The sequence below is a fragment of the Grammomys surdaster genome, unplaced genomic scaffold, assembly GCF_004785775.1.
Source record: "Grammomys surdaster isolate TR1022 unplaced genomic scaffold, NIH_TR_1.0 138, whole genome shotgun sequence".
NCBI classification, from domain to species: Eukaryota; Metazoa; Chordata; class Mammalia; order Rodentia; family Muridae; genus Grammomys; species Grammomys surdaster.
This window is the reverse complement of record NW_021604596.1, coordinates 4,924,885-4,934,011: the sequence shown is the minus strand read 5'-3', so window position 1 is coordinate 4,934,011 and position 9,127 is coordinate 4,924,885. Positions and strand designations below refer to the sequence as shown.

The following is a 9,127-nucleotide window of genomic DNA, read 5'->3' as shown; positions in this document are numbered from 1 at the left end:
TCTTTCTCTCTTTCTCTCTTTCTCTCTTTCTCTCTTTCTCTCTTTCTTTCTTTCTTTTGTCTTTGAGTGTAAATTAGAAATCCAAGTTCTATATAACAATAAAAAAATATATGTATTGGTTAAAATTCCCTCAGAGTCTGTTACTCATGAAGATGGCCATGAAGTCGAGGAGAAGGAAAAGTCTTGTAATCTCAGCTGACGCCTACAGTCACTGTTCAAAACCAGCAGTTTACCTTTCTTACCAATAAAGAAAATTAGCGCAGAGGTGTTCAGAAGGGCTATGTGGGGGTGCAGATCTTTGGTAGAGTGTTTGTTTAGCATGTGTGTAGCCTTTGGTTTTCAATCTATGAGTTTTATAACTTGGGCTGGGAAGATGCAAATGGTTATCTCCTCACCACAGATAGAAGAGCCTTGAAAACTTATACAGAAAGCATTTCACCAAAATGTAGCTCAGGTGCCTCAAAGGCAGCTGCATCTCGGGAAAGTCCACTCCAAAGTGTGTGATGGCTGCAAGGGCTTCATTCTTGATGCTCCCTGCACACCTGTAGGCAGCTTCTCCAAAGGTCGACTTCTCCAGAGTGATTGCTCGCTCTTGCCCCTCTCTCTCTCTCTCTCTCTCTCTCTCTCTCTCTCTCTCTCTCTCTCTCTGTGTGTGTGTGTGTGTGTGTGTGTGTGTGTGTGTGTGTGTGTACCCCAGAGGAAAGGCCTCATGCCACTGTATATCTCTTTGGCTTTGCAACTTTCCTTGACTTTCTGAGCCTTACATGTTCATTTCTGCTCTCAGGAGAGGCCTTTTAGTTTTAAGGATGAAGCTACACACAGAAAAGAAAATGGAAGTGTCAGGACAGTCCATTGGAGTTGTAGTGTTGGTCAGAGTGAGACATAGGAGCATGTTGAAATTTACCAACAAACCATCACTGCCATCCATTCTACTAGGTAACATGACACGTTCTTTCTGGGAGACTGATACTTTTATTCTCTTTCCTTTGGTAAAATACAGACTCCACAGGGGAATTCCAACTGGGCAGACAGTAAACAGCAATCCTAAAATCTAGAGCTAGGATTCCATTTTCCTCAAGTGACTCATAGCTTGAACTTAGAAACATAAAATAAACTCAAGATATATTAATTTCCACTTGATAATACATAAACTACAAACCATGAAGAAGAATTATATTCCAGTCATATTCTATTATACTTTTAGGAAAACCTAAACTCTGAAAATTCTTAATCATGTATTAGAAATCTGCCCTTCCTTTGAAATTGACCCAAATACCCCTATGCTTTGAGTTGGCCCCTAGTAGCTTTCCTGAAGCAAGCAACTTTAGAAAAATAATGATGAATTCCCCACCCCCCAGCATTGACAATCTCCAATAGAACAGGCTAGCTTTTCCTTGCCATATCTTTCTGGACATCACTCGGGTGTAGGGGAGAATAGACTCTAGTCTTGGATCTTTTTTGTCCCCTTTCTGGTAGCAAACCATTCAAACCCACTGTGTCTACTAGCCAGCTAGTAAGCATTTATTGTGTGGCAGCCAAAAGTATTGAGATATGCCTGCACCATTGGGTTTGAGTATAGAAGAATAAAGGCCTGATAGTTTGATTCTGTTTTTAAAGTGTTAATAGGATTTGCATCTTGGTTGCAATTCCAGCAGCTCCTTAGCAGCTAGTGAGTCCTTTCTTCTTTGGTCTAATCCTAGGGACAGTCTTGACATTTTTTTTTTCTTTTTATCTCATCTGTATTTACCTTTTAAAGCAGAATGTGACGGGCACTATTATTTCCATTCACAAGCCTTGCTGAGAGTTACAAGACCTAGGGAAACTTAAGGTTTTGTTCTTGGTATTTTGGAAAACAAGCCACTTGGGGAGTTCCTGTCAAGTTGTTTTAACTTGTGTTTACTTCTAAGACTAGCACATGCAGAATGAACTACAGGGAGTGAAAATTTTAAGATGTAACTTAAGGCATCTTAATTTGGTCAACTAAGGAATCCAGCTCAACAGCTAAACACTTCAGAGCACAGAGTTAACATTAACAGCAGGTTATGTCTTACAACAAACGTTCTATCAACCTCTTGAGTCAAACCTACAGTATCACAGTATCACATGTAGACATTTTATCTTCCCCTTAGTCTTCATGCCACACAGATGTTTTAAATGCTAACAAAAATAAACAGAAATCATGGAAAATATATTATCAGAAGGAATGAGGGTAAGCATCAAACACATAGTTCTGGTGAAGCTTAGTCTACTTCTTCCATGTGTCATCATCTCCTTCCAGGGGTGGCATTTCTTCAGTTACAGCAGCACTGGTCTCATCCACAGTAGGATCATCCTCATCAGTACCTAGACCAAGCTTGATCATCCTGTAGATCCTGTCAGCATGGGTCTGAGGATCTTCCAGACTGAAGCCAGAAGACAGGAGTGCAGTTTCATACAGCAAGATGACCAGATCTATCGCAGACTTGTCATTCTTGTCAGCCTCTGCCTTTTGCCTTAAGGTTTCAATAATGGAGTGATCAGGGTTTATCTCCAGGTGTTTCTTTGCTGCCATGTAACCCATTGTTGAGTTGTCTCTGAGGGCTTGAGCTTTCATGAGTCTCTCCATGTTTGCTGTCCACCCATACGTGCTTGTGACAATACAGCATGGGGATGTCACCAGTCGGTTTGACACAACCACCTTTTCAACCTTTTTCTCCAAAATATCTTTCATAATTTTGCAGAGGTTCTCAAATTTTGTCTTTTTCTCTTCCTGTTTCTTCTTTTCTTCTTCATCTTCTGGAAGTTCCAGTCCCTCTTTGGTAACAGACACCAAGGTCTTGCCCTCAAATTCCTTCAGCTGTTGCACACAATGCTCATCAATGGGCTCAATCATATAGATTACTTCTAAGCCATGCTTTCAGAGACGTTCCACAAAGGCTGAGTTAGCAACCTGGTCCTTGGTCTCACCTATGATAAAATAGATGTGCTTCTGGTTTTCCTTCATTCTGGTGCAGTAGTCCTTCAGAGACACCATCTCATCCCCAGAAGCAGATGTGTAGTACCGCAACAGCTCTGAAAGCTTCTTCCGATTTTGAAAGTCTTCATGAATTCCAAGCTTTATGTTTTTTGAGAACTGCTCATAAAACTTCTTGTAGTTCTCTTTATCTTCTGCCAGTTCAGTAAATAGTTCTAAGCATTTCTTGACCAAATTCTTTCTGATAACTTTCAGAATTTTGCTTTGTTGCAGCATTTCACGGGAAATATTTAGAGGGAGATCCTCAGAATCCACCACCCCTCTAATGAAATTCAAATACTTGGGGATTAACTCCTCGCAGTTATCCATGATAAAAACTCTGTGAACATACAACTTGATGTTGTTCTTTTTCTTTCTATTTTCAAACAGATCAAAAGGAGCACATCTTGGGACAAAAAGAAGGGCCCGGAATTCTAATTGTCCTTCAACAGAAAAATGTTTTACTGCCAAATGTTCTTCCCAATCGTTGGTTAAGCTCTTGTAGAACTCTCCGTATTCTTCATTAGTAATGTCATCAGGATTCCTGGTCCAAACCGGCTTTGTTTTGTTGAGTTCTTCTTGATCAATGTACTTTTCCTTTATCTTCTTCTTTTTCTTCTTGTCACCATCCTTCTTCTCTTCCTCTTCTTCATCAGAACCAACATCTTCTATTTCAGGCTTGTCATCAGACTTTTCTTCTTTTTCTTTCTCTTCCTCCTTCTCTTCCTTTTCTTCATCACTGACTTCCTTATCACGTTCCTTCTCCACAAACAGAGTAATGGGATAGCTAATAAACTGAGAATGCTTCTTCACAATCTCCTTTATTCTCCTTTCCTCCAAATACTCAGTTTGGTCTTCTTTCAGATGCAAGATAACCTTTGTTCCACGACCCATTGGCTCCCCTGTGTCAGTCCTCACTGTGAAGGATCCCCCAGCTGAGGACTCCCAGGCATACTGCTCATCATCATTGTGCTTCGTGATGACAGTCACTTTCTCAGCAACCAAATACGCAGAGCAAAAACCAACACCAAACTGGCCAGTCATAGAGATATCTGCACCAGCCTGCAAAGCCTCCATGAAGGCTTTGGTGCCTGACTTGGCAATAGTGCCAAGGTTATTGATCAAGTCAGCCTTGGTCATTCCAATTTTAGTATCCACAATAGTGAGGGATCCTGTTTTTTGGGAATGAGATTAATGTGCAGCTCCTTCCCCGAGTCGAGTTTACTAGGGTCTGTCAAGCTCTCTATCTGATTTTATCCAGAGCATCCAATGAATTGGAAATGAGCTCCCTCAGAAAGATCTCTTTGTTCAAGTAAAAAGTATTGATGATCAAGGACATTAACTGGGCAATTTCTGCCTGAAAGGCAAAGGTCTCGACCTCCTCCTCCTCCATCGGTTGGTCTTGGGTCTGGGTTTCCTCAGGCATCTTGGCTGAATGAGCACGCACGAAATGAAACGTGACTACCCATACCAGGACTCTGAAGCAACTGGCGCCTCTTGACATTTTTAAAGTAGAATTTTGACCAAACATATTTTCATTTTCTGTTTTCTCTAGACTCCTGAAGACAACACAGCTACTTATTTAGCTGCCTTAGATAATAACTCCTCTTCAGAAGCTGTCCTTTAAACATCCTTTTTGCTCAATTCTCTTTATTCAAAGTGATTCCATCCACAGTTAACAGCTTGATAATACCTCACCATGTGAACACATTCTTTGCCAGCACAACTCTTCCTGTCAGACATGTAAGCTCTCATACTTCCTGCCTAATTCTTCCAGCATCCTTCCTGCTCATTAATATTAACACACTCTCCAGTAGATATCACATCCGTATCAGGGTTTTGACTGCAGCAATCACAGCTACAGAATCTTGGAGAGAAGCAAATGAATCATGGGAAGGGTGTGAATCATGAGAAAGGTTGAAAATCATTGATCCAGGAGTTGAACTGAGTCTTCTTTGTGAGAGAATTTGGAATAGTGACAGTCACAGTGGTCATGGGAAACCTACCATGAGGACAGCACAGCTCTGGCTTACAACAGAGATTTCATTTGAATTGGGTTCTTTTTCTCTGGTCTCACACATTGTTTCCAGAGGTTAGCCACTTATAGAAAAAAAAAATCTCTTACTTGGAAGAATGTGTTATCTTGAAATGTATTGCATGTTCCATGGGGCTAGGGTTTGTTCTGTGTCTAACACACTGAACATTGGTCCATTCCTATATGCAAGCCCTTCATGGAGTTCAGATGTGGCATGAGCTAGCGTAAGACACTTAAATCACAGTCTAGGATGGTATCAATACAGTTTTATTGTCTCTTCCATATTAATGAAGCCACTGGCTAAAGTACTACAACTCTGTACTAATTGCCTTTCCCCAGAGCTGGGTACTTCAGCTCTAATTCTCTGTTGAACACTGGTGGCATGATGTATGCAAAGCTCTCATGTCACTTTAACCACTTAGGCACTAATTTGGTGGCATAGAAAGCATCAAGCTGTGTCTGTGTGAGCAGAACAAAGCAGGATATTGAGCAATCTTCCAAATTTTATCAATACAGTGAGTGAACATAGTTGATGTTTCTAGTTACAACAGATGTTTGAGTTCTTGGGTTGTATTCAAACAAAACGTTTCTTGAAATAACCACTGGCTTAACAGATTCTTTTGATTGCAGGGACATTCTAAGTATTGAGCAAAGCATAAACTATGCAAATCTGTGAGCTGTGAAGAAATTATATGTACTGTAAGATAATATGTCATTTTCCAAATATGTTATATGCACAGGCACATCCAACACATGATTGTTTGATCAATGAGATAATGATTTGTTTTATCTTGTCATCATTTTGGTCTTTACTTAATCTGTTAGGTAAATTTCATGTTATTGTAAATGTACATTGACATAGAATTAACTGTGGTGTGTGAATGTATGTTTGTGTGTGCAAGAGTGTGTGTAAAGAGTGTGTATTTGTGAGTGTGTGTTTATGTTTTTGAGTGTGTGTTTGTATGTGTGTTTGTGAGTATGTGTGACTGTGAGTTTGTGTATATGTTTGTGTGTATGTGAGTATGAATGTGTTTGTGAGTGTGTATGTGTTTTCTTCTTGTTTATTTAAGTCTCCTTTAAATACTTAGACATTCTGCCCTACAAGTAATGTCTGAACCACTGTCTTTAATCTAATCTGAATATTCTTATTTATTTATTTATTTAAATTATCATTGGAAGATTGAGGCTTTTCGGCCCTGTTGCTGTTCTGATCTAAAGGTTTCATTTGTAGCCACCATGCCATAACTAACAAATGATCTCTGAGATTGTCGTATGGAAAATTCTATTTCTTGAAGAAAAAAGAAAAAAATTGGTTGTTTACTATGCACCTAAAAAAGATGGCTCCATTCACAAGAAGCTGACAGTTTAATTAGAGAGAGGAAACTAACTCGTGTGAAATAATTATCTAAAAGAAGAGTTTATGTGTGTGTTGAGGGGGAGGGTGCAGGCAGTCAGAGCCAAGGATAATAAGGTGTTAATTGTCTGGGTTAGGCGGTGAATCTCAAAGGACTTCAGGAAGGTAGAGATCAACATGGGCTGAGGTCATCAAGGAAGACTTTCCAAACAAACCACTGGTTTTTATAAGTCCCTCTATTCTCCAAGCATTCAAAGGCTAGCCGGGAGTGGATCAGACATGGGACTGAAAGGATGAGTAGGAGGCTATCCGGACAAGAAGAGAAGGTAAAGTCCTACAAAATACAGGCATTGCTGGGGAGGGCTCAAAAAAAGCAGTGGCTCGAGCAATCCGTGCACCACTGCTCTTCTGCTGAAGCTCCCAGTGCAGATTTCCATTTCTGAAAATCCTTGCTGGCTTGTGCATATTCTGAAAAATGTTACTATCTAGTTCGGAGGTTACAGAATCGGGGTGGGGTAGTATTTGGTATTTGGGAAGATGATTAAACAAGCAGACGTGATAGATGGTACTTCTTCTTCTTGCAAGAAAAAGCATACAAGGGAGAGCATAGGTCCATATACAAGCTCAAGAATGTTGGTATGTGTAGAACGGTCCCCATGTCTTGTAAGGTGTTTAGGAAAAAGATGATGACCAAGCTCAAAAAAAAAAAAAAACCCTCAAGTGGTTCCACTTGAAATCCACTTCTTTCTGTTTTGAAATATAATGTTTTAAAATGAATAGTGTTCATTGTGCCTTCTAAATTCCATGTAAGCTTCTTCACAACCAAAATTTCCTGCTATGGAAATTATGGACCAATCCTTTCTGGTTTAGAGACTCGAAAACATTCCCCTTTATTTAGCAGGAAGAAAGAATGTGCAAGAGAAATGTTTATTTTAAAGATGATAGGACTTCAGGGTTTAAAATCATAGCGATTACCATTGAGGTCTAGTGTATTTTTCCCATCTCCCTGATTTCATTTTTAAGATAACATAACCTCTCACATCTTTTATTCTGTCAAGCTAGCCGCTAGAGAAGGATCCAGCAGCTGTTGTGGGGATTTGGGAAACAAGATTATTCTTACTATACTGACACTTCTTTCATCCAGGGTTATGCTAAGTGTTTAATAAAGGAATTACACCATGCAGAATATGCCAATGACTCTGAAGTTTTTGACAGAAATAAATCCAGTCCTACTAAGACAAGGGAGTTTTGTCTCTGTCAGGAACTCAAAAGCGCCCTTTGGATGTGGTAACTCCTGTCATTTCTGCTGGTGCCCTAGCACCACAGCAGAGGTGGGGCACTCAACCCACTTTCACAACCCTACAGAGCAGAGTGTTCATGTCTGGCATAAGCGGGTAGGGTGTCTGAGATAGGAAAGTGTGAACCAGTTGTGCACCTGACATTGTGGTCTCTCCAGCACATTTGCAGCCTGCAGCATGGCCATGACAGATAACAAGGCAGGTTGTTTGGTTGATGAATACTAGAAAAGACTTGAATTGTTTCGAGGTAAGCTGGGATTTGTGTAAAGTCTTTTTGAATTTATACGCATCCCTGGTTAAAAACAACACAAAGAAAGCTCTCCTTCTCCTTGGAACCCAGAAATTTAGAAGGACTTAAACAAGGAATAGGGGATTACCTGGACCAACTTCCTTTGCTTTGCAAACAGGAAGTTAGGCTAAGGAAATCAACCTCTGACTCAGGTCACACAGAAGTTTACAAAGAGAGCAGAGTGAGTCTACAACCCAGACATCTTTATGTTGTTAGTCAGAAGGCCAGATGGAAGAAGGGAGTCCTTGTAGGTCAAAGGACAACAAACTTGCTGTAAAAAGAGCAAGACCATATATGTTAGAAATTGTGTGCATGTGACCAGGCCAATGCAGGTCTACTCTTAAAGTCACAGAATAACAATAGACAATGTGTAAACAAAAGGATATGTATGTCTGTGTCACAATAAAACTTTATTTACAAACCCACTGATGGGGCAATGTTTGTGATAATGTTCCCTCCAGAACTAATGGAGAAAATGAGTGCAGACATCTTGGGAGGCTTTATGAACCAAATTCCAAATTTTGTCTGTCATAGAGAATGCCAATTTTTGTAGCTCTGGAGGGTGCTGTTAGATAAATTGCTCTGACTCTGGCAAAAAAAAAGACTCTTTTTATAATTTCCTAAGAAAAGGTTGTTCAGGAAGACTTTCAAATATTGAAGAGTCATTCTTCAAGATTGTCCTCCTGTTACTCTTATTCTAGTTGCATATGGAATAGTTATGTTTTCCATACATTTCTGGGACATGGAGACTCACTACCAAGATAGTCTACAACCACTGTTATTGTTAACTGAGCTATGACTTTAAAATCAGAATACTGACCACTGTTTTCAAAAATGACTTGAGAGCTTTGTGGCTGACCAGCAGTTAAGAAATGGAAACAGAGCAAAGATGTTCTAAATGTATATTACTGTGTAAAAATGTCTATAGATCATAAAGGTTTTAGATTGCTTTTTAAGTTTTCAGACGTGTGTGTGTGTGTGTTTGTGTGTTACAGAGACAGAGGAAAAAAGAGACAGAGAAGAAGAGATGACTTTGGCAGGCAAGTCAGAGGACATACTCACATGAACAGCAGTAGCTGCCCTAGAATGAAGATATCCCTGTTCATTACAACTGTCTGCTAGGACAGGTTTGGTATCCAAAAGGATGCAGGAGTTAGAA

General features: G+C 39.9%; 1 protein-coding gene and 1 pseudogene across 2 annotated transcripts in view; one reads left to right on the top strand and one right to left on the bottom strand.

Moving 5' to 3' along the window:
- Positions 1–9,127, top strand: part of Maml2 (mastermind like transcriptional coactivator 2) — a 326,128-nt gene that overhangs the window by 96,802 nt on the left and 220,199 nt on the right. The window lies entirely within an intron of this gene.
- Positions 1,253–4,606, bottom strand: LOC114617719 (annotated as a pseudogene).